This window comes from Simochromis diagramma, unplaced genomic scaffold (assembly GCF_900408965.1).
Source record: "Simochromis diagramma unplaced genomic scaffold, fSimDia1.1 OVJJ01000596.1, whole genome shotgun sequence".
NCBI classification, from domain to species: domain Eukaryota; kingdom Metazoa; phylum Chordata; class Actinopteri; order Cichliformes; family Cichlidae; genus Simochromis; species Simochromis diagramma.
Genome location: NW_024387245.1, coordinates 2,401,888 through 2,425,636, shown reverse-complemented (window position 1 = coordinate 2,425,636; position 23,749 = coordinate 2,401,888). Strand labels below are relative to the sequence as shown.

The window sequence follows — 23,749 nt, the reverse complement described above, 5'->3', positions numbered from 1 at the left end:
GCCCAAGGGAGGGGTCACAAGTTCAACTCCCCCGTCTGCTAGGAACACAGGAACCCTAGCCTCCCATTCATGTGTGTATGTGTTGTTAGTGTGTGCGTGTGTGTGTGTGACTAGGTAGCAATAAAGCCAAAATTAGTCTGACATATACAGTACCTGTGTATGGTATATTTGAATTCCACAACATTTTTTAACACATGATAAAAGGCAAAGACCTGTGATATACACTACTTTAATTATTTATTAAATACATTTCTGGCCTCGAGTCTCCAAGTCACTCGTCCTGTTTGTGTTTCACATCATCTCCAATCTATTTCAACATGACCAGGGTGTGTACATCATCGCTCTGGTGAAATAGCTGTGTTACAAATGCCCCCTAGTTTCCCTCAGAGGACAGCATGTAAAACATTTCAGGACCTCTGTATATGTGTTCAGTCTCTCCTGAGGTGAAAGAAGTGGTGGAAATACTGTGAGACAGACTCTTTTCAAACTGTTGGATTTGACTCCCCGATGTGCGCTTATGGGTTCAAGGTTGTCATCTGTCACCATCTACGAAATGCCGCCATTTTGACTTTCACATGAGGTGCTAAAAGGAGATTTAGAGTGGGTAAGCCCTCTTTTGGATGCATCCATTTGGGTAATTGTGATATTGTAACTTGAGAGAAACTCAAAGGGGAGTTGCATTACATGAGATACTGTGACATTGGAACAATGAAAGAGGTTATAACTTAATCCATGTTGATCAACTGATAATGATTGCCTCCAACTTGTATGACTGCATCTTAGAATAATGGCAAGCCTGTGAAATTCACTGCTGGACAGAGTAGCTCAATGTGTCTCTCATGAAAAATTAGTTGTTGTTTTTTTTTTTTTTATCAGTGGTCTGGTTCATTTGTTCATCTGTTAGTTGAAGCAAGCTAATATTTGTGGTTTCTGGCTTCATGGTCTGCCTGAGAACCTTTTGATAAACTGCTCAGGTTCTGAACCCACAGCCTCTAAGTGAATGTATTTATAAGAAAATTATTATTACGTGTTGCTGTCACATGTGATTGGTAACTTAGTGTGATTAAAAAATTTTGTCAATTTAATCATAGTCTAAAAACTTTACTGTTTGACCCACATTCGCCTTATTATAGACATCTAGCATTAGTCAAAGGTTGTTTTTTTTTTTTTACCCCTGTGTCAGAATATGGATCTGACAGCTTCAACTATCCATTGCACACAACTCCTCCTCCTTTCAAAGGAAGCACCACGCTTACCAGAGGCACCTCTGCAGTGATAGATATCCACAATACTTCACCAACCAGACCTTTGCAAATAGAATACCCTGCTGTGCTAAAGAAAACAATGTGTTTCTGAGGAGTAAAATACTATCCATCACCAAGTCCGTTAGGACTGCGAAAAGGGAGTGAAGGAGGAAAGACAGGAGGCTGGAGAGTGCTGTGGAGGGGTAAAGGGCTACCTGGTTTTCACATCAGAGGAGTTTAGGGGAAGGGGGATTGCGAGGCCTCAAAGGCTCACAAGCCTTGAGTCTGGCATTGAAAGGACCTCACCATTCACACTGCTTCTCCTGTTGGTGAAACTCTAGCCTGGTTCAGGCACTGCCACAACAGAGCCAGCTTTAATCAATCATCAGCTGTGGCAGAGGTGACAGGAGGCATTCTAGGAGATTAATTGTAGTCTTTAATTCAAAGCCTGATGTAACCAAGGAATGGCTCTAGCGAGTGTGATTAGTATGTGGCACATGGGGGGTAGTAGTTTAAGGGTTAGAGAGCAGATAAGCTAATGGCCTGGAAACTTCTAATAAAATACAATTGCTTATTCAAGGGCTACATCAGTGGGTGATTTTTAAACCACGGCGCGTTTGGAATTAACATCTAGGTGATATCGCTTTAACATCTCACCCTTCTTTATTCATTTGCAATTTATTAGATAAAAAGTTAATATATTAACTTGTTTCTGGATATGTATTCACATTGCAAATGATTGTTCATTTTGGTGCGCAGTGGGTCCAGGCTAAAGGCCAGCATTTGGGCAGAAGCATCTATCTCTAATTCAGCTTAAATTCAGTATTGCCACACTTTGGTAAGCAAAGGGCTAAAGACATAGTAGAATAATTGCCAACTGGTTTGAATATCATGTTTGCAACTATTTTATCATAGCAGGTATGAGGCTGGGCTATTTGTACACTTGGACAAAACTATTGACTGACTTTTTTTTTCTTTTTATTAAACTTTCTTTAGCCTACTGTGCAGTCTTCTTCGTTCATTATTACCCTACATCTAAAGACCTCTGTATGGATGACAGTACCTTGCCTTGTCTTCCTACGTTTGCCCTTAACGACCTCCCGTCTCATTTCCTGATGGACCGAACCACCCCCAAACCAAAAACATTACACTGAGGTGTTTTTTTACACCGACCTGTGGGGACGGGCAAAGACACCTCAGTCATTACCCATGATAACTAATCTATTAATGTTGAATGATAGCCTCATTAAAAGGTTCAAATATAAGTCTAAGCTTATGTGTTAATGACATGTTAATGCTTCTGTCAATTATAAGCTGGGGTAATGACACCTGCAATGAGAAGATATCAGTGGTTGAAGTCAAACTTGTAATTCTATCCCTCGAGAGGTTAAGTGGAGCGTTGATCCCTCGGTGGCAAATGGAAGATGAATGTTTCACTATGGTTAAGAGTATTACACTCATCTAATAGTTGGGCAAAGTTAGAAGAAAATGAGAGTGAAGTTTCATGTAGTTGTTGGAATAGTTTCAAGAAAGAGAGCAGATTGGAGGTTTATGGAAATTAGGAATATGTCCTGATTTCATTGTTAAAAGATACAAAAGAGGCACTACTGAATTTGTTAAATTAGTTTTATAATGGTTCCTGTGTCGAGGGGAGCTTTGACAAATCACGAACCAGAGATGCTGGTTTAAAAGTTGTGGGCATTTAGCCTTTAAAAAAGGGCGAAAGACTTTCTTGAGTTGCATTAAGGGAGGTGTGGTCTTAGGGTGCAGTTCTTTTAGAGACTGCATACATTTTGTACTTTTTGTAGATGCATATGCATGCCCTGTGTAAAACAGTTGCCTAATTGACTCAGTTAAAGTAGAATAAAAATAGGGTGGCGACCTCCTTGTGAGTAGGCGAAACTGCTGGTTGCTCGGTGATTGCATTGTGATGAGCGTCAAACACCCTGAACCTCTGGGCGACCACTTTCAGTTGCAAACCTGTCTCCAAACAATTGAGGGCCAACTTGGACTGACCTCAGTCATTTTCAGTCAGTTTGGTGAAAGTTTGACATCTAATTTAGACAGGCAGACAGACGGCCAACCTGTTTCAGTCAGTCCAGTCTCATGAAGCAACTTTTCTGTAACAAGTCCCTTTAATTCGATTTATTTTGTTGGCAAGTGGTGTATTTTTGTTAAATTCAACCAAATTCAGTTATATTATATTGAATTTCTGTATTTATTGTTGGTAACAAATTTGCAATTTTCACTAGAATATCACAGTTAATTGTCATACTATCATAAAGAGATTGATGCAGTTGCCAGCTGGACCCCTTTCAGCCTCCAAGTGATTCAGAGAGATTTCATCTTATTGTAGTTTTATCACCATCCTGATGCACCAGCTACTTTGAAGATGCCAGCTGACTGTGAGTGGTCGAAGACCTGATCCCGATCTTTGAGACGACCATTTTAAATGCATCAAATTCACTGCACATGTTTGCAATAATTTTAGTCACACTGCAGTCTTTAACCACTGTTTCCCTAGTTTGACAAACCAGATAACCTTACACTTTTTCTGTGTTTGTGCAGGTACAAAGCCAGTTCTGCCTAGGTGGCTTTTGAGAACCACTTAACATTTTGGCAGGTTAAAGAACTGAATGTTATGTAGTGGTAGTTTACATATTGCAAGGAAATTATTCCAAACAGAATCTGGAATATGCGTCTTTGAAATCATATTTTGGAGACCACATATTTGGTCTCCAGTTTTTTGCCTATTTTTCCGGCACAGTGCTGTGGCTAGCTTTTTGGCAACAACATCAGTCTTCTCTCAGTGGAAATTTATTGGACTCATTCTAGATTAAGCAACAGCAAGGTATCAGTAGAACAAAAAAAAAGATACACGATTCAGCTACAGGTAAACTAGACATCCTAAGGGCAAAGCAAGCAAGTAAAGAAAAACTTTAGTCCACTGAAGTTTAACTTTCTGGGTGATATGCAAATTTTAATCACAAGATAATTGGATTTGGATTCAGATTTATGTAGGATGTTTAATCCTATCTGTAAAGGTATGACACCATCCTGGGCCTCCCTGATGCAGGCCTGTCTCCATGTCATATGGCGTTCATATCATCAGCCTGTGCCAGCTGTGCGATCAGTGGGATTGATCTGCTGGCAGCAGGACCATATTCATCAGTCTTCTCTCTTTCCTTCACTCTTTCTCTCTGACAGTCTTGCTCTTCTCTTATCCCTGTATCATTTAAGCCCCACCTCTCTGTCTCTATCCCTCTATCTTTCTCTCTACGTCTCTCATTGCTTTCTTTCTGGCCTGCAGACCATTTCAATGTGAAATCATGGTTAATGCTCCATGACAATCTGACACAACGCACAGTCCAGGCCCTACTCCATCTGGTTTCAATTTAATTTGGTCAGAGAAGTGGGGGTGTGTGGTGGTAGCGAAGGGATGGAGGGGTGAGATGAAGGGATGGAGTGCTGGGTACTGGTTGGAAGGGGGGGAGATGAAAGCTTGGCATGTTATTCTCCGCCGAATCGTCTCACCATCCTTCATTCTTCCCAAATTGCCCTCTCCCCTCCTCACATATAGTATTAACTCCCTCCCAAAAAGTTTAAAATGATAGCTGTTCGATCAAAGGTCTCCAAAAATATGTTAAAGATCTGTAAGGGGAAAGGGCCATGAGGTGGCTCATTAAAACCATTAGAAGAAGAGTGTATGTGTGTGTGTGTGTGTGTGTGAGATGGGGGTGTAGGGGTGGGTGGTGATGGATCAAACAGTGTTGAATGGACACAGAAGGGCTTTAGCCTTGGTGCAAAGAGTTAATGGGGACATCTTCTTGCAGTTTGGAAGATGGAAGAAATGAGACCATTACTAAACAGCGGACCTGTTAAGAGCAATTTTCCTAATTATAGGGAAGGATCCATGTGTCAGTTGCGACGGCAGACATGTCAACCCATCAGGTTGTGGAGACGGAAAGTGTTAACTCTTTAATGTGACTAACTAACAGCCTTTGCTTAGGCCAAGGCTTAATGACTTAATGGAAGTAATGATCTAAGGAAAGCCATATGCGTTAATGCTGAAGGGGCCACAGTAGTGGTGCCAGAGTTCAGTAGAACAGTGGATGATGGGTTCATTGTCTTTACAGAGCATGGCTGTGAAATCTAAATATTTTACCTTACTATAATTTGCTTAAACAGCTTATAGATCCCATGAAATCCTTCAACATAATTCCTGTTCAAGCAGGTTGTTGGACTGCAACATTAACAATGAAGGATAATAAAGTTTATACCAGTGTCTCAGTTGCACTATAAGGCAGTTTGACTTCACAGGCAGAAAAGCAGAATTGGACCAAAATTGTAACAACTTTCACAGCTGGGGGTTTAAATTTGTACCTACAGAGGTAATGTTGCATAACCTTATGGTTTTCACAGATTTGTTCTGATACTGAATTATTTTACATTTACAATGTGTGTACAATTTGGAGGTTCCATCTGAAGTTATGCTCAATAGTTAGTTTAGGTGATGGAAAACTATTTATGTTTTGATACAAAGGTGTGCTGTTGATTCATTTGTCATTTGGCAAACTTTTATTAATAATTCTCCAAAACAAATTGAATAAATATAAAGTACCTTTCTTTTGCACTTTCATTAATTCAAAGCAGCAGCAGTCGCCAGTATGGTCTAAGCTTAATATCAGAAACACTGCTAACCCCTATTTAATGAAATCTTGCAGTTAAAAACAGTGACAATATCATACAACATTATATAACTTTGCCACAGAGTAGTACATGTGATGATGTTGCATGTAGGCAAACTTCACACTAGACTTGATTTCTTTTTTCAAGATTTTTTGGCTTTTGACTTTCAAGTTAGTTTAAAAAAAAAATCTCTGTTTACATTTTCTTAACTATGATTGTGTAACTGAAACAAGGCTGTTTCAGTATTTAAAAATCTGAAAGTCTTTTGGTCTGTATCCTGTCATCGTGTTTGAGTGAACGTCAAACTCCTTTCTTTCTTTTCATTTTCTAATTTGAGTATTGCATGTGCTGAAATATGCCCTGTCCTTCAGTTCTTCATGTATACAGTCCATGAAAGGAAGCTGTTGCTCATTGGATTTGTTGGCCAAGACACAAACTCCCTAAACCTGCTACAGAGCAATGGCTGCTTCTGAAAGGCAAGCATGCAGCTGTGGCAACAGCACCTTGTTTCCTTATAGAGGTCAAGAATGCATGCATGTCTCTCCTTATCCCAGTGGAAAGAGATGGAATAGACCTCAGAGATCGAGGGTAACAGAGAAAGAAAGGGCAGGATTCCCACCTCATCCATCACTCTTCATGCAGGGTCTGCCTCTTCACCTCAACCCAGATTTACACACCACCTCTCATATATTGCTTTCTTTATGGACTGCTTTTCACAATAGTGAAGGGATCAGAGAACGCACCAGAAGAAATTAGTTCACGTCATCTCTCGTTTATGATGTGTTTAACTAGTAAGAGCTACTGAAAGGAGTCTAATTTGTGCAGCTCTATATTTCTGCCCTGCCCATTTCTTCCGCTTCAAGTCAAATACTCTCTGCCATTTTAATCTTAGGTTATCAGGTCAATAAAACACGGTGACCTCGGCTAATCATAAAGGAGTCGATGCAGGAGAGTAAGGATTGATTAAGTTTATAACTCGATTTGAACTGCATAGAGTCTCGACGATAAAAATTGGAATGAACACAAATCTAAAGCAAGGACTTAATCCAAAGAAAATCAAAATGTAAAGTAGACATTTTTAATAGCATCTGTTTTCATCATGAGAATGTGGTCTTTTGACTGGATGACTATTGATGTCTTTGATCCACAGCCTTGCATTTTCATGAGTTGTATGGTTGAAAGCACAAGTTGAAACTGGTGTTCAGCATCCTGTTAGGGCACATGACATTACCTCATCTTCTCCCCAGTTCTTATCAGATCCTTTTGGTATTGCTCTCCACTACAGTTAAATTAAACAAAGTTATCAGCTAGCTGATGTTCAGATAGAGTCCACCAAATTGAAGCCATACCTTGGCAGTGGATCCCCACTGTTAAAAGTAGTATTGTGTTCCCTTTAAATTCAGAATTTCCAAGTTATCAGTAGTAATTTTCAACTGGAAAGCCGCTACAGGTCAGACATTCACCTCAGAAAGTTAGAGCACCACCGTGAACCCTGACTTTACAATCCAAGATGGCGGCAGTGCATGCAAATAGTAGCAAAACTGTAACACTTGTAATCTGCGCAGCCACTGTTGTGTATTTGTGCAGTCTAAATAACCATACAGAGAACAAGCAGCAGTGTTGTTTTTAAGCATATGAAAGCAAGGATTGTGCTGTATTGCTGGTGACACATGAATAGCTCTGCCTTGCTAAGAAGCAAAACAAATCCTGTTTTTCCTTGTTTTTCCGACTTTAGCACTGGAATGCGTTCAACTTGGAGGTGACATCACTCCCTGCTCTGACATCCAGCTTCTGAAGTAAGCTGCTTACAGATACTTGTTAACCAGTGTATTTTTTCACATTAAAGTAGTGTTTCAACTTCACTAAAGTCAAAGTGAAAAGTATAAGCTCTAAAATGCTCTCAACATATTAAAAATAAAGTAGCTCTTTGGAGGACGTTTCTATTAACCATTTTTGTGCAAAGCTAACTGGACTTCATGTTATATTAATATGATTTAATACCAGGGTCCTGTTCTCTCTTTCTTACTTCTTCCTTCATCTCTGAGGATAAACTTGGTACACTTTAACTTTCTTTTCTCTCACTAAGAACTGTATCTTCATCTTGCAGACACATTTTGTGTGTTTTCTGAAATTTGCTCACTTATTGTTTTGTCTCTTTCTTAACTACATAAGTCATCACCAATGATGAATACACCAGTGGGTTGGCTTTTATATGTTATCATCATCCCAATTTAGGTTCAATTGGGATTGATATTGGCAAGGCACACACAGTAACAAAAATAATAAATGATTTCCCTCAATTGCGTTAAACAAGCCTGTTGAAAATGTAAAAAGCAAAAGGTAGAGATATTCGAGGTAAAATGTAGGGACTAAAAGTGAAATATTCTCAGAAAAATAAATACTCAAGTAAAAGACAGATGCATAAATATTCAACTTAAGTACAATAACAAAGTATTTGTACTTAATTAGAACTTTTTTACTTTTCATCTCTCCTTTTTAATCATTATGAAGCCCCAAAGAGCCTGCCAGCCACTTACTCTATTCTGTGTTCAAAGATTCACTTTGTTTGATAAGCAACAGTACATTCAGATCAGTAATCACATTTACTCAATAAATAGACTATTTTAGTCTCTTTACAATCATCCACTTTACTTTCTTCCTCACTTCTTCTCTTTTCCAAAACAAAAAACTAAAAATAAAATAAGCTTTTTTTCGTTGTTTTTAACAAATTATTTGCAAAAATGCAGGACACTGAAGCTAAATCCAGTTGACCTTATTATAGCACGTTTGATGGGGCACCATGGTGGCCTTGTACCCATATACCCGCACTGATGCTGCCCATCATCCAACCTGGCAGATGGCTGGTAGCTTGAACAGCTTTCTGGTGTTTAATTATGATCGTAATCAAGGGAAATAAAGATCAATTAAAGCACAAGTGAAACTAATGAAACGCGAGCGCCATGAGCGGGCGGACAGTTGTCCAAAATGTTTCTCATAATAAATGCCAACTGAGTCCTAAGAAAGGATTAGTGTGAAGTGCTGCCTCAAACATAAAACACTGGTGATGATGGCCTATGTAGAGGAGTCCTGTTTGATATAAATGCCATTGTGTTCATATTATAGTCATAATCTCAAACATTTGCCCATAAGTAATGTCCATTTTAGTCCTCTCCAAAGCTGATATAATCCAGCATTACTTTCATAAATGACTTTAGAGCTCAAGCAGTTACTTGTAGAATGAGACAGAACTGTGAAGGATGAACAGTAATGGTACTGGAGAGAAAAAAATACTGTCTTGTGTTTAAAAAGCGCAAAAAAAAATGCCGATGAGTTTTAAGATTCTCATTTGCCCTGACTTTGAAGGAAGTTAGCACATATTTTGCAATTTCAGTTCATTTACTTTTCAAAGATAGAAATAGCCAGAACAGCATGGGGCTTCTGGCAACGGTTCAACTGCTTTTCACCAAGCTGTGCGTCATACTACGAGGCTGCACAGTCCATCTGAGCAAGATGGAGAGGGAGGAAAAGAAAGGACAGGAGTGGGGGATGAGACGAGAGGGAGAGGTAGAGGAAAGGGGGAGGCCTAAGTCGGCAGATGCCACCACTGTGGTCGTGGCATTGTGTGATATTAATAGTCCAGAGCCACATTGTGCCAACTTTATTGGAAATGTGAGGGATGCCTTGCTGTGCCACCATCACACGCTAGCATCAAAATGAAATGAGAGGGGTGTGAAAAATCTCCCAGAAACAGTGGAGATTTCAGGGAGAGTAAATGCTGCAAGGTACTGCAATAATTTAAAGCCATTTTAAAAACCAATACGAAAAAAAAGTACTTGATGTATTATTTAAAACTGACTTTCCTTTGTTGTCAGATGTTGTCTGGAATTTATATTTTGCAACTCCATTTTAAAAGAATAGTTATCTTAGGTCTGCCAAGAAAATGTTATGCTGAAAGTAGGTTGAAATAGTTGGCTCCATGTTTAAACAGCCGACAGTACATTTTCTGATATATTGATATGCTCTTTTTTTTTTTCAGGATTGTTGTGTTTTATACTACTGATTGTTGAATAAAGCGTCAGTGTAAGGAATATGACAGGAGCCAAAATATCATGTATATAAATTATATTGCCAGGAGGCAAAAGACATGCCTATTCATAATTCTTCAGCTGGAGCAGAACCCCTTGCAATGATGAATGACTTAACAATATTATCCTAAACAAAAGCGGGGTAATTAGTGACATTTCCTTTAAAGCTCAGTGTAGCTCTACAGTTTTTCGAGAGCACAGTGCTGCAGTTCAGAACAGTAATGGCATAATTTATCTTTTCAGAGACGGCAGACATGTTGCAGCTGATTGAATCATGCTGGAGTGAAACCAAGTCTTCTGTGATACAAGATCAGAGGAGGTATGTATAATTGTTATAGCCATTAAGCTCTAAGGCTGTATAGGCTGAGCATACAAAATGCGCTCACATATGGCAGACACTGTAGGTTTTGTACCATGACCAAAGCCATATGCTGCCACCCCAGCTAACCTACCTCAAAGTACCTTTTGTCTCCTAGTCATGACAAAGAGCTAACAAAGGTTAGCTTAAACAATAACACAATAATAATAATAAGAAAAACTAATTATATCTAGTCATAAAATATGCCAAGAAACTAGTTTGCAGGTGATATTTTTGTCACTTAGCAAGCAGATTCATCAGGGCAAGCATTTGTTTTTGGATTTTAACTTTCCCAAGAGAATTTATGTGATTAATAGCATGCATGACTATTATGTTATGAGAAAACTTGTGTAGAAAAGTTACACTTTGGCCTGAAGATAAAGAGAGAGGCAAGTGTTTGAAATGTATTGGGTTTGTCCTCATGAGAGCACAAATGCACACACTAAACTTTATGACTCTTTGGCTATTTAAATAGTTCTGTGTGTACGTGTGGAAATGTATGTCATTTGAGAACCTTGAAGCTTCATTTGCAATCACGCCAATAAATATTTAACCCCGCTGTCTAAGGATTCAGCAAATTGTGAAAAAGTATCAGCAATCGTGTTACCTTTTGAACATTCATTAACCTCTTATATATTTCAAAAACTTAACCTGGTTCAGTTAGGAATAAAGAAGTCCAGTTCCAGCTTTTGGGTAAATAGAGACGTAGTTAGCCATGGAGTCCAGCTCAGCTGCATTTGCCAGCTGATGCCCTACTATGCATTTCATATAGTAATAATTATTTAAGTTGCTTACAGCTCCTGCAAGCCACTTTGAAACTCACTTTTATCCATCTTTTCTGGTGTCTAACTTTATCAGTCGCTGAACTGATGTGTTCCTGCTGTTGTTCCCACTTTATTCATTCTGTGTATGCCTGTAGAAGAACAGGGAGTTCCCAGAACAGAGCCGTAGTATCCAATATAAATTACTGCACACAGAGATAACAATTTTCTTTGGACTATATTAGTTGCCACTAAAGTCATATTCATTAAAGATCAGTCACTAGAAGCTAAGTCTCCCAAACTAGCTTAATCCTGCAATTAAAACTTTTTTTTTTTTCCAGTGAAGATAAAGTCCTTTAGTTTTGTTCTGACAAAATCAGTTTACATGAACGACAGTCCTCTGATGTCTCTCACAGGACCCCCTTACAGCTGTGCAGTATAAGACATCAGCCCTACAACCATTATCCCTGAGTAATTCAGCCATGCACTACTGCCCCATGCACTCTGTTTGGAAAACGCAGTAATGAGAAAAGCTATATAATGCCTCGGTGATCTTTGGTGCTGAAAAAAAAAAGATCTATTCTTTAGTAAGAGACACCATAGACGATAGCTTACTGGGTGTGTTTTCCCACACATTTGATGTTAATAGCCGAGAGCCCTAAAACCAAAAAAAAGGGGTAAAAAAACCTTCAAAAGAATTACTTACATATTTTTAGCCAATTAGATATTTCTAATGTTACTTTTGACGTACAATTCTCAGCCGAGCGTCCTCTGTCAGAACAAAGGAAGGGAATGCATCGGAGTCTCTTCCCTCTTGATCATGCAGCGATTTTCAAGGTGTAAACATGAAGCTGCTCTGGGAGAACATTTCTAGACGGGGGAAACGTTGGCAGGAGTTCAGAGGAGCCTTTGTAAAGTAAACCAGATTTGTTCAGGGGTCTGTGATCAGTTTATTTTCCCAGTCCCCCAGCCTTTATGCTAGGCCTTCTTGTAATTGTCCTCATGTTTCAGCTAATTTCACATTTCCAGAGAGAATAAGGGAGGGATAATGGGAAAGAGGAAAGAAATCTGGCAGCTTGAAGGAGTAACACCCTTAGATTTTTTTTGTTGATGTCACTTGAAATGGATTTGGGAGTGTTTAGAGTCCATTGCACCACAAAACCTCTGGAGCTTTAAATACTTTCTAGCATTTCTTTCTGTTATTGTGGAAATTACTCCCATATCTACATCCAGAAATGTAAAACAGTCATCATTTTTAAGGAAATTTTCTCAGATATGAAATGCTTCTCATTGCTAGCCCATACAGCTCCTCTGAAAAAAAACAAAACAACCACCAAGCAGCAAAGTTATCAACACCTTCTCTCAGAAATGTGTCTGCCTGCACTTTGAAACCATTTCAAGAGAACCAGCTCACAAAAAAGTCACAAAACTTTTCAAGGTCTTCCGTCTAAGGTTTCCTTTGTAGTTCTCTGGACAGATTAGAGTACATAATGTGAAATTCAATGAGGCATGCATACACATCCCATGCACATACAGGCCAACCTAAAACAGCCACTTAGTCCACAAAGATGATGTCACCGCTGTTTATGCTTAACTCTTCCTGAGTGTAGATGACGTGTAGTCTTTCATGTTTAAAAATCATTGCTATCTGTTTGTTTTTTACTTTTATTTATTAGGCTTCTAATAACTTTTCACAAGTACAGTATAGTCATTATAAAATATGTATATGTATTATTTTTACTGCCTGCCAGAAAACATATATGCCCACAGCACAAACATAAGAAACAGTCAGGATCAAGGTGTAGATAGGATGTTCTTATCCAGGTAGCAATAAAGTATTTTTATTTTTAATAAATGAAAATCCATATTGTTAAGGCATGGTTATAATGCTGAAACACATGGTTAAGGTTTGGGAAGAGTTTTAATTACAGTTTATGGAAACCCAAATGGTAACTGCCTGTTTGTGACAGAATGGTAACTCATTTTTCAGGAGAAAATTGTGAGGTTGGGTAATTGTCAAATGTGTTTGTAATTTGTAGGACACTGGGCTGTTTCAAGAGGGCTGGTGCTGAATAATATGACAGTGGGTTATCTTGAAACAGTGACCCTCATCTTGATCCTGACAGTTCTAACAGTGGGTGTTTTTTTTTAATAAACATCACAAACTGCTGGTGGGTGTTGCCCTTGAGATGCTTATAAACAGAAACCTTTGACTTCTTTGAGATACGGTACTGTGCAAAATTCTTGAGCTATGTCATGTTTTTATATTTTGCTTGGAAAATGACGAATAGGTGCAGTAATTTATCAAAATGTGCATGCATAAATAGAAGTGCAGGGTATAAGTCAAAAACTGAATTTGTACTTTTTTAACAAGCTGGTATTGCACGGTGGATCAAAATATGACGGCCCTTTTCTGTGTTCATAAGTCTGTTAATTTTCAAAAGATCTCAAACACCACTGGCTAACATGCAGCACCGTGACAGAGCCCCCACTCTGTGTTACAGATAGCTGTAGACACTAGCTTTTGTACCTTTCTCCTTTCCTGCTCTGCATGTATTGATGACCATTCAAAACTAACTGACTTTCAGTCAGTTTTGCCTGTTTCTCTTCCTAGCCAGTCAGTTTTGGCACTATAACCTATAAACACAGAGTTAATGAAATAGAAGCTGGTCTGTGGCCTAAAACAAAATGCAAAGCTCCTAGAGAGAACACCAACCGTAGTCCTGAGAATTGAATCTTGTGTGTATTTTGTGAAACCAGTGGCTCAAAGAAAGCAGTCTTTAAATTATTTTATTGTTAAATCATCATCTAATAAACTGGCAAATTGATACAGTTAGTTGATCAGGGCTTTAAATCAACAACCTTGTCAGTCCCATAAAAACTATATTGTGCTGCAGGGTTTTTCAATGCTAGCATTTCACCCATGTGTAATAAAGATATTTCACAGACTTTTCCATATATAGGTTTACCAAATAGGAATCACATTTAGGTCCTACTAAGGTATTACCTGCTTAATTTAATTAGAAGCATTTAATTGACTATATTTTTCACAAATCAAAGCACTTCCTTTAGGGCTTGGATCAATATGAATAAATGCCATATAAATGCCAACGCTCGTCCATATCAGTTAAATCGTCGACGGTGGTGATCTCAGCTCATACACCATGGTTGTAGGGGAAGGAGGCAGGAGGGAGAATGCCTTGAAACAGAGGGGAGCTTCTCTGAACCATTACCCATCAGCCCCTCCTCTCTCACAGGGCAAATCCCACGGGGAGAGAGGGTGTCCGCGGAGGATACGTTGTCTTGTGTGCGTTAATAGGGGATTACACATGTTAACATCTATCTCACAGTACACTTGGCCAAAGGGGTTCTGCTATAGGGGTTAGCATATGAATAAGGAATAAGGGGTTGATTGAATAGCGGCTAGGGTGAGTGAGAGCTGCCACTCGAGGTGGAGCGATGAAGTAGATTGACTAGGATGAGACGCAAAGACCTAAATCACTTTTAGAGATGGAAGAGGAAATATCACACTCCACTGAAGGATTTGTCTCTGCCGCCATTACAGGATTTGAAGTGGGGAAAGTGGATTTATAAATTGTTCATTAAAAGGTGAATTTTAAACTAGACCATTTGGTATTTTGGTCCGTGTTCATTGTCAGGATGTTCTCTTTAACTTCTTGGTTTGAATTAAAATGACAAAAAAGGTAATTTTTGACTGGGAGACCGTTTTTGTTTCCAGTTTGCTTCTCATCAGTTCAGGTCAGAAGTGCTCCTATACTTCTAAAAATGATTTGTAGTGGTTTGTAATAGAAGGTGCTTGTAAATCATGTCAACAAGAATATTATTGTGGGATTTAAATTGGAGGACTTGGTGGTGAAAATATTACACTAAACCTTGTCAAAACAGTCCACGGGTTTAACATGCGCTCTCTAAAGCATTGGAATAGTTGTAGTTCTCACAGAGTAGTTTAGATGGAAGAGTTTGTTTTCCCCAAATTGTATTCATCTTAGTGCTGTCCTGAGACCTAGTGATGAAATTGACATGCAGCACAGACATCAGCAGAGCTCTCTGGGGGAGCAAGGTGTTTATTTCCTGAAGGTCAGGCCTTTTGTGTGGAGAAACTTCTTGCCAGATGAGATAGGGAGTAAATTGCAGATCTATCATTCACTCCCTCCCTCCTTCTCTCCCTCCTCTTCCTTGTATTCTCTACCTTCCACCCAGTTTCTCATTCTTGGCATTCTCTTCTCATTTTGCTTTATAATGTGCTCTCTCTCTGCTTTTCCTCATATTTTCATCTTCATCCTTGGCCATCTATCACCAAAGATTATTTGGAATCACCTTCTCCATACTCTTTGTACTTGATTCTTCTCCTTTCTTTGCCTCTCACACATTCTGTCTCTGCTTCTGTGAAATCAGTGGAGGAACCCTTGGCACGATCTGTGATTTATAGCTCACTCTGAGCACACCCTTATCAGGTGCAGGCAAGGCTCGCTGTGCTGCTGCCTGCATCTGAATGACAGCAGAGAACCAGTCGCATTATGCTTTGCAGCCTCGCCTCTTGCATTCTGGACACTGCAGATTACATCTAGCTCCTTGATTTATGGACGCCATTTTGGCTCCTGAGAGGGACATGAAGGGGAGTTTAGAGGTTGGGGGGTATAGGATGGTGGATGTGGTTTCCAAGGCCAGCGTCTTGGCCAAAGATAATTTTGAAGGGAACCTCCTGGAGGTGTATTTCATATGCATATGTGTGGATAAAAAAAACACGATGTGTGTTTGTGCATTGTATTCATGTGCATGAATCTGTAGGAAGGTGTGATTTATCATTTTGTCAGGAGGTTTTCTGCTCAGGTATTGACAGTGCCTATTGTTAGAAGCAGAATGGAGGCACACTGACATTAAAAGTTCAGCATAAGATCAAATAAATATACCTTTTATTGACCGTTGATGGTATAAAAGGTTTTTGCAGACACTAAATCCTTTTTTTTCTTCATCTTTCTGTGTAATTGAATCATTGCCATGTGCATCTCTGGAGATAAGATGTTATTTGAGAGAATTATTTAAATAAAAAAAAAAGTGTTAGCAAATGTAATTAACAAGGAATTATCACAGCTGCAGTTCTTTGTAGGAAAGAAGTAATTATGTAATCTAACACGTTAAATGAGGAAAATGAGCATCACATCTAAGACTTAAACACAGCAGGCATTTTGCATTGACTCTACTTAGTGATCTGTTTTCTTTTTTTCTTTTCCTTTTTTTGGTTACTGTTGTATGTTAAGAAAATTCAGTGAAATGACACTTTAGAGCAGAAGCTTCAGTGATTAAAAAAACAACCCACAAAATAAAACCAACCTCTCTGTCCATCTGAGGCTGCTTCATCCCATCATTTCTTTATTTATGTCCTATATGAAATGACACATTAAAGTTAAGTGAAAGAATTACTTGGGTCATAAAAATTATACTTTTGGTTTAGTTGACAGTTAGATTTCAGAACTGGTTATGTCTCTTTTCCTCTTATTGTGGCAAAGCACCACTTTATTGTTTGCTTTGAAAAACATTGTGCAGATGACCAAATTCCTCAGCCTATGACTAAGTTTAGAATTCAGAAAATGAGACTCGCCAAGCAATTCCACTCAAATAACTTACTTGTCTTTGCTACCGCCATTATCTTTATAATATACACAAATAAATATAATTCAATTATGTGAAAGATTACATTAGAAGATGCCAAATATAAAAGATAAAACATTTGTGAATTGTAGGCGATGGTAATGCGCAGAACTAATAAAGGCTTAATGCATACACCAGGCTGTGACCTTTCTAGTCTTCCCGCTCTCTCGCTTGGGGCTGCTTCCATTCTGCAACAGCTGTGAATAAATGTAAATATACATGTAAATGTCATTCTCTTGCAGTGAAGTTCCCCTTTCCTGTGTTCCCTGACCAGACCTGTAAAATGGCCGCCAATGCAGTCTCCAGAGGCACGCAGCTTACTGATAAATGTCTCTCTGAATACATTTCTACAGCAATGAAAACCGAAGGCTTTTAGAGGAGGATGTCTTGGTACAACCAAAATAGAAGGAAGGTCTAGAAACCCATAGGAATGTTGCCTCGTGTTCCAAAGGCAGCAAAAAAGCTATGGCTTAAAGTGGGTTTCATAAGGACTTGTTGTTATGGTTCTTGCAATTGCCAAGCGGCGAGAGCAAAGTGGAGGTAATGTCCTTGTAGCTCATCAGACTGTGGAAAAGCAATGTGGGCAGCAATCTTAGTGGACAGATGGCCAAGATGACTAAAAGTCACGCCACAAAGCACAGATCCACGTCCTTGTGTTTTTATGAACATATTGCCTCATGTAAATAGAGATGTAGATAATAAAATATATATATGTATATGTACAAACGGATACCTGGCCAAGAGGACAATAGAAATTACAAAGTATAACAAATAATAATATATCAAGTAAAGAAAATGACAGAGTTTCTGCTCTAAAGTGTCATTTATAAGATCATATTGTGTTGACACTCTACAGTCTGTTTATATCTCTCTCCGTGTATGAAAGAAACATACAAAAACTAAAAAAAAGGTCGTGGAAAACAGCCCACTAAGTGTATTGTATCATGTTCACAATCATTCAAATTCATGAGTGTCAAATGTGAAGTATCAGACCTGAAAATAATGATTGTTTTAAACTTTTGATTAAATGTGCTGTGGAAATGTCAGTGTGTGCCAAAACCTCAAACCCCTGGTAGCTAACCATAGTTAATTCTTTTTTTCATATACATGAAAAAAAAAAATTACTAGGCCTGCATTTACCACTGATACTTGCCCCATGTGGCATATTCTGTACTTTGCTTTCAAATACACATAGCCACACACATCTTGATAATACGTAGACACAAGACACCTTGAAATAGATAGACAGCATGAGACCAGTCACAAACTATACTACTCACCTATCTCTCTCTCTCTTACACATTCACATGCACAAACACACACAAAGTGGTACCAGGCAAGACTTGGAAGGGGTCCTGGACACTGTCATGGGTCCACACGTCAAATGAGCCAGGGAGCTGAACAACAACAATAACAACAGGAGTTAGAGCATATGGGGCTTGGTACCAGCTGAGAAAGGCCACAGAGGTCTGCTGTGTGTGTGTATATATATGTGGGTGTGTGTAAGAGAGAGGAACAAAGAGTGAATTAGCGATAATAACTGAATTCAAGTGCCTAGAAAGTAGTATAAAGTATATTTGGGAGAGTGGGGGCAAATAAGACAAGACTGCTTGTTTTTTCTAAGGTGTTCGCCGAGGAGGCAATATAAGTAACATAAACGTGTGTATTTGTGTCAGTATAAAAGCAGCTAAGAATAGGAAATGTTTGGGTTCTCTGAATCATTTGCTAACATTTTCACACAATTCATTTTATGTGAAAAGGTTAGTTAAATAATCAATTGGTGGACTGACAAGTAGCATTTTTATAAACTGACTTGATCAAAGATGTCAATTGGCACATTATCATGGTGGAGGGTTACATGGCTTACAGGAGCTATGTCATTTGGGGTAATGAGCCCCTGGTGGAGTCCTAAAAAAATACTGGCTTAAGGGGCCAGAGCGAGTGCAATTCAAAGCACTCTGAAGAAAACATCTAGACAGCCACCAGCCTCACCTGAAACAGTGTTCCCAGGGCCACGCCCTGAAGCAAGGCTTGCAGGAGAGCCCCAGGCGCTACTTCATGGGCAGCAAACAAGCCACATGGGTCAACCCATCACCTGCAGATTCAGAGCTTTGTGGATTAGGTCTCAGAGGCTTTGGCGGTCCGGTCCCAGGGTGCCTGAACTGGCCCTAGGAGAACATGAATCCTCAGTTGTGAGGATACCTCCTTTAAATCTTAGAGATTTAAAGGAGGTATAGTCAAGCTTCTCTCAATGTACAGGATGGGTCTCAAACAAATCTCCTGTGTAGGGGTTGGACTTTAATCCACGCTGAAGTTGTCCGCATCAGAGGTTGTAAGCTGTGGGTGGATATACTCCTGGAGAGGAGGTCTATAGAGGAGGGGAGGAGAAGGTTGTGTCTTTAGAGGGGAGAACAGCCTCTGTAATTACCATACCTAAGTTCCCAGCCTTCTACAGGACTGGTGCTGGAAGGTCCCCCATCTGATGACTGCATTTTCCTACTAGGGATTTCAACATATAATGTTCTTGGATTTGCGATCTACTTTGTTTAAACATCATGTTCCAAAAAAAATAAAGACTCAATTGAGCCCAGATACGCCTTGGGCCATAGTTCCAATGCTGAGCATGCACAGCTTCAGGCCTAAGTTTATTGCGCCTATCTGGGAACCCCTGAACCAGATGGTGGACACCAGAAGTAAAAAGAGCCATCAAGCTGAAATCTAATGTGGTTAAGTTCAGAGACTTTGGAAACAGTCCCAGTAACTGCTTTGGCAGTAGCTGAAGCAACAGTTTGTGTTTGCAGGAGTTTGCAAGGGTAACAGGAGGACAACTTGCCCATCAGCAGAACGAAGGTTACTGGGTTAATCAATACAGTCGTTGATGGCTGTGCCCTAGGATTGGATGAGTTTCACTCCAAGTTCTGCAAGCCGGTCTTGTTGACAGAACATGCTGGATAGAACTGACATTCACTGGCATCGGTGTCTCTTGAGCTAGTTTGAAGATCTAATGCATTTTTATCGTGTACATCTTCAAATTGAAGCTTTAATTTTTCAAAATGGTGGATCATATATTTTAATAGTTAATCAGAATACCCAATCAAGAAATCAACCTCTAAAAATAAGTTCTTGAACTCAAATAGTAGCTTGGTGATATTTGCAATGAAAGTGCAGATCTCGATTCATTATTTAGACCAGAATGCATATTTTTAATGAAACTATTTCTGTGATTTTTTTTTTTTTACTTTCTCCCTTGAAGAACTTTGAAATAATGTGTATTAGTCTATGTATATATCATTTTAAACATGCTGTACAGTTAACAATGGCATATACCACCACAGAATGACCAAATGAGAGCAATGGGTATATTCTGAGTGTTTTAATATAAGTCTCATAAGAAGGAACTGACTTTCATCAGTCATGAAGATTTTGTTCCATGACATTCTGCCTACAAGCAGAAATACATTTCAGCTACAAGCCATCAGATATTTGTTAGACTGGAGAGTAGAAATCAAAACTGGACTTCAAGTACATAGCCTGAGCAATAAAGTAAAAGTCAGAGAAATTGTGAACTGCAGAGGGCAAACACTTTAAGGCAGCAGATTAAGGAGCTGCAGAGCAGGGATTACCCACCATGAATAAAATAGCACCTGCTGGGCTGGTGTTTATCTGCCTCCTTGCTCTGTATACACACTCTACCACATAGCACTCACAATAAATACATGTCTATGGCAAAGTCAGGCAGACTGAAGCAGCGTACATGTACACAAAGAATTACACCGAGAATGAAAACAGGTATTCAGATAGACTAAGTTCAGGTGGACATTGAGTACTTTGTTCTATAATTTTGTGCTGTAATTATGATTGCATGCACACTGTTCTCCTTTCTTGTAATTTTAATCTTTTGGATGGTTTCCAAACGATTTGTGAGATTCTCTTTATGTTTTCTATAAAACGTGATATCATTGCAGGTGGATCTGTTGTCACTAAGTGAAAGGTTTTCTATTTCTTTCATTCTGTCATCATGTCATTAATGCACATTTATAAAATATTGCTTTAATTAATATATTTTCAACACTACACCTGCAGAAAGTAGTAGTGCTTAAAGTGGGCATACATTCACCCAGAGTTAAGTAGGGTTAACCAAACATGAGCCAAAACACTAGTATACTGTACACACTTGGCCTGTGATTTCATCTGAAAGGCCCACTTGTAATGCTATCACTCTCAAAGTCAATTTTTGCACTTTTGCTCTTATAATCCCAATTACAGAGCTCATTCAAAGTGATGGATAATGCTTCTCGTAGTGCCTAGCGAAAACAATTTGGCCGCTGTACTTGGGGAAACCTAAGAGGCGAGTCACGCCACACACATCATTTTTCAGCTTACATTTACAGGGCTCGTAAGAGCAGGGGTTGTAAAGTGACTTCTCAGTGAGTTGATTTTGGCTAAAATGGGCACTATGGTCAACACATACACACATACACAAGCAGAGAGTGAAAAGAAAAAAAGTGGAGAGAGAAGGGAAATAAATAAAATATGAAAAGAGAATACAAGACACTCAGAACATTTAGGGGTGAAAAAAAAAAGGTAAGATCATGAAACGTTGAGTAAGGATACAGACAATAAGAAAGGAAAACCAAACAACAGACCAATGAGAGAAAGTAAAGGTTGATGTACCACAATTGCAGGCTCCAGGCATCGTAGCTTAGATTGAACCTTTCAGCAAGAGGCTGGTGTGGTATAAGGTAAAAAATGGGCTAGTTACACAAGGTTCCTGATGACATGAGTCCTGGGAGTGTGTGAAGTAATTCCTGCAGCTATGGTTAGCTACCAGGGGTTTGAGGTTTGGCACACATTGACGTTTCCACAGCACAAGCATGTTTTCATGTGATATACTTCTGCTCACTATGTGAGTTTGTCCGACATCTAAAATTTCCCATCTAATTGTCAAATTAATATTTTCTAACTTTTCAAATCGTTCAGTTAACAAAATTCTGTCAGCTGAGTTGGAATAAATACATTTAATTAAATTAGACTGCACCCAGTGGAAAGAGATGATTATAAAAAACAAAATTAAATCAAATTAGACAGAAACACATCAACAAGAAAAGTGGGAAAAAATTGTCTAAATGTTGCTTATTACTGAAAAGAATATTACTGGTCATTTAGGTAGTGGACACGTTTGCACTGAGACAGAGGAAAAGTGGTTCCATAAGAGTAGGGCACAACATGCATGACATAAATTATAAGTATGATTGATTTAATTAAACTACTAACAAATGACCCCTCTGGATCAAATAAGATCTGTGATTCTGAGAATTAAAGGAATTTTCTTGATTGAACAGTTTTGTATCGATCACTGCAAAAATCCTACATTTCAGGCCACTATGATGCTGAAAGGATAATGCAGCACTTCAGTAATAAGATACCACAGCATGTGGATCGTCCAGGTTCAGCGTTCATTGCCAAAGTAGTTTTTGCCTAACCACAACTTACCACAACCTCCCACAGATTATGCAGATCTTGTTAATAGTCTCACTCGGGTGGTGGTGTTGAAACTACAGAATATCTATTGTTATTGACAACGCAATTAGCTGATAATGTGGTTATCAGGAGTTAATAGCAAGAGTTAATGTGCTACACCTAGCCTAATGGTGTGAAATATTATAATTATTTTTTTCTTTTATTTCTTCTATCGATAATTTTTTTTTTTATCAGTTTCTTACTTCTGCCATCATCTACAGATTCTTGCTCTCTCATGTAATTGAATCTTTTTCTTTCCCCTTACATCTCATTGTGTATCATTGTGGCAGTTCTCTCGAGCCTTGTGTTCCGTTTTTTTTCCACCGCTGCCTTTCTTTAAGCCTCTCTTCCTATTGTCTTCAATTGACTTGAGTTGTTTGTCTCCCTATCTGTCCCATTTTTAGCCCTTCGCCAAATCACCCTCCGCTCCATATCTCGTCTCCTAATTTCCCTTCACCTATAATTTTATGTTTTAACACTCTCTACTTGTTTCCTCTCCCTCCATGTTCTGTCCCCTTTAAAATCGCCATGACCTTATTTTGACTGATATGAGTCTTTTATTAAGCCCCTTATCGTTCCCCTTTTATTGTCACTGTTATTTTTAATTATAATGATTACTTAACCAGGTAGGCCTGATTGAGATCAGAATTTTCGTCTTTTGCAGTGACCTGAACAAGAGAGCAGCAAAACATACTCCCACAAACTGTACTCCCTTATCTCCTCTTGGTTCTTCATCTTACTGTATTTCCCACATCCCTTCTACTCGTCTTTTTACTCTTTCCTTCCAACTCTCCCAGATTTCAAACCCCTCCTCCTCTCCACGTCCCTGTGGCCGTTCCCCAGGCTGTTGGGTGTGGAGGGCGCTGGCTGGCGGCGTGATGGATGACCATTAAGGCAGCTTATTGGAAACAGTCTGATTTATGGGCAAGTGCTGCCTCGGCCTAATGGCTTCATTTCTTTCTGCCGCCACATGATGTCACAGCCAAGGTCACCGCGGCAACGGCCCCCCTTTGTTGTGGCTTCGCTCGCTGATGACCTGAGAGGGATAGAGGGATGGAGAGGAGAGAGAGCGAGAGATGAAGGAGGAGAGAGAAAAGGGGGTTTGAGGTTTGTTTGCGAAAGCAGGGAGGTGATGTATGAGTGTGTGTAGGTGAAACGGGTTGCGTTTGCAGAAATGCTTTAGAATGAATTCTGTTTGGTATGGAAAATGAGTTTTTACTGCTTATCCTTCACCCTCTTCTCTAAATTGTCCCTTTTTCTTACTCTACCTTGGTTGCACTTCCTCTCCATTTTCCTCATGCTCTCTTGTGCTCAGTAAATTGAAAACTCTTTCTCCCCCCTCTCCTCCTTCGTCGCTTTCTCTTTCTTCTTTTCCCTTTCTTCCATACCCCAATGACAGAATACGATAAAACACAGACACAC

The 23,749-nt window shown here is 39.2% G+C and overlaps 1 long non-coding RNA gene across 2 annotated transcripts in view; it reads left to right on the top strand.

The window, feature by feature from the left end:
* Positions 1-23,749, top strand: part of LOC120714285 — a 96,199-nt gene that overhangs the window by 25,485 nt on the left and 46,965 nt on the right. For both annotated transcript variants that reach the window (XR_005691390.1, XR_005691391.1), the window contains exons 3-4: positions 7,669-7,729; positions 10,262-10,337. This is a non-coding gene — a long non-coding RNA (uncharacterized LOC120714285). The remainder of the gene's footprint in view (positions 1-7,668; positions 7,730-10,261; positions 10,338-23,749) is intronic.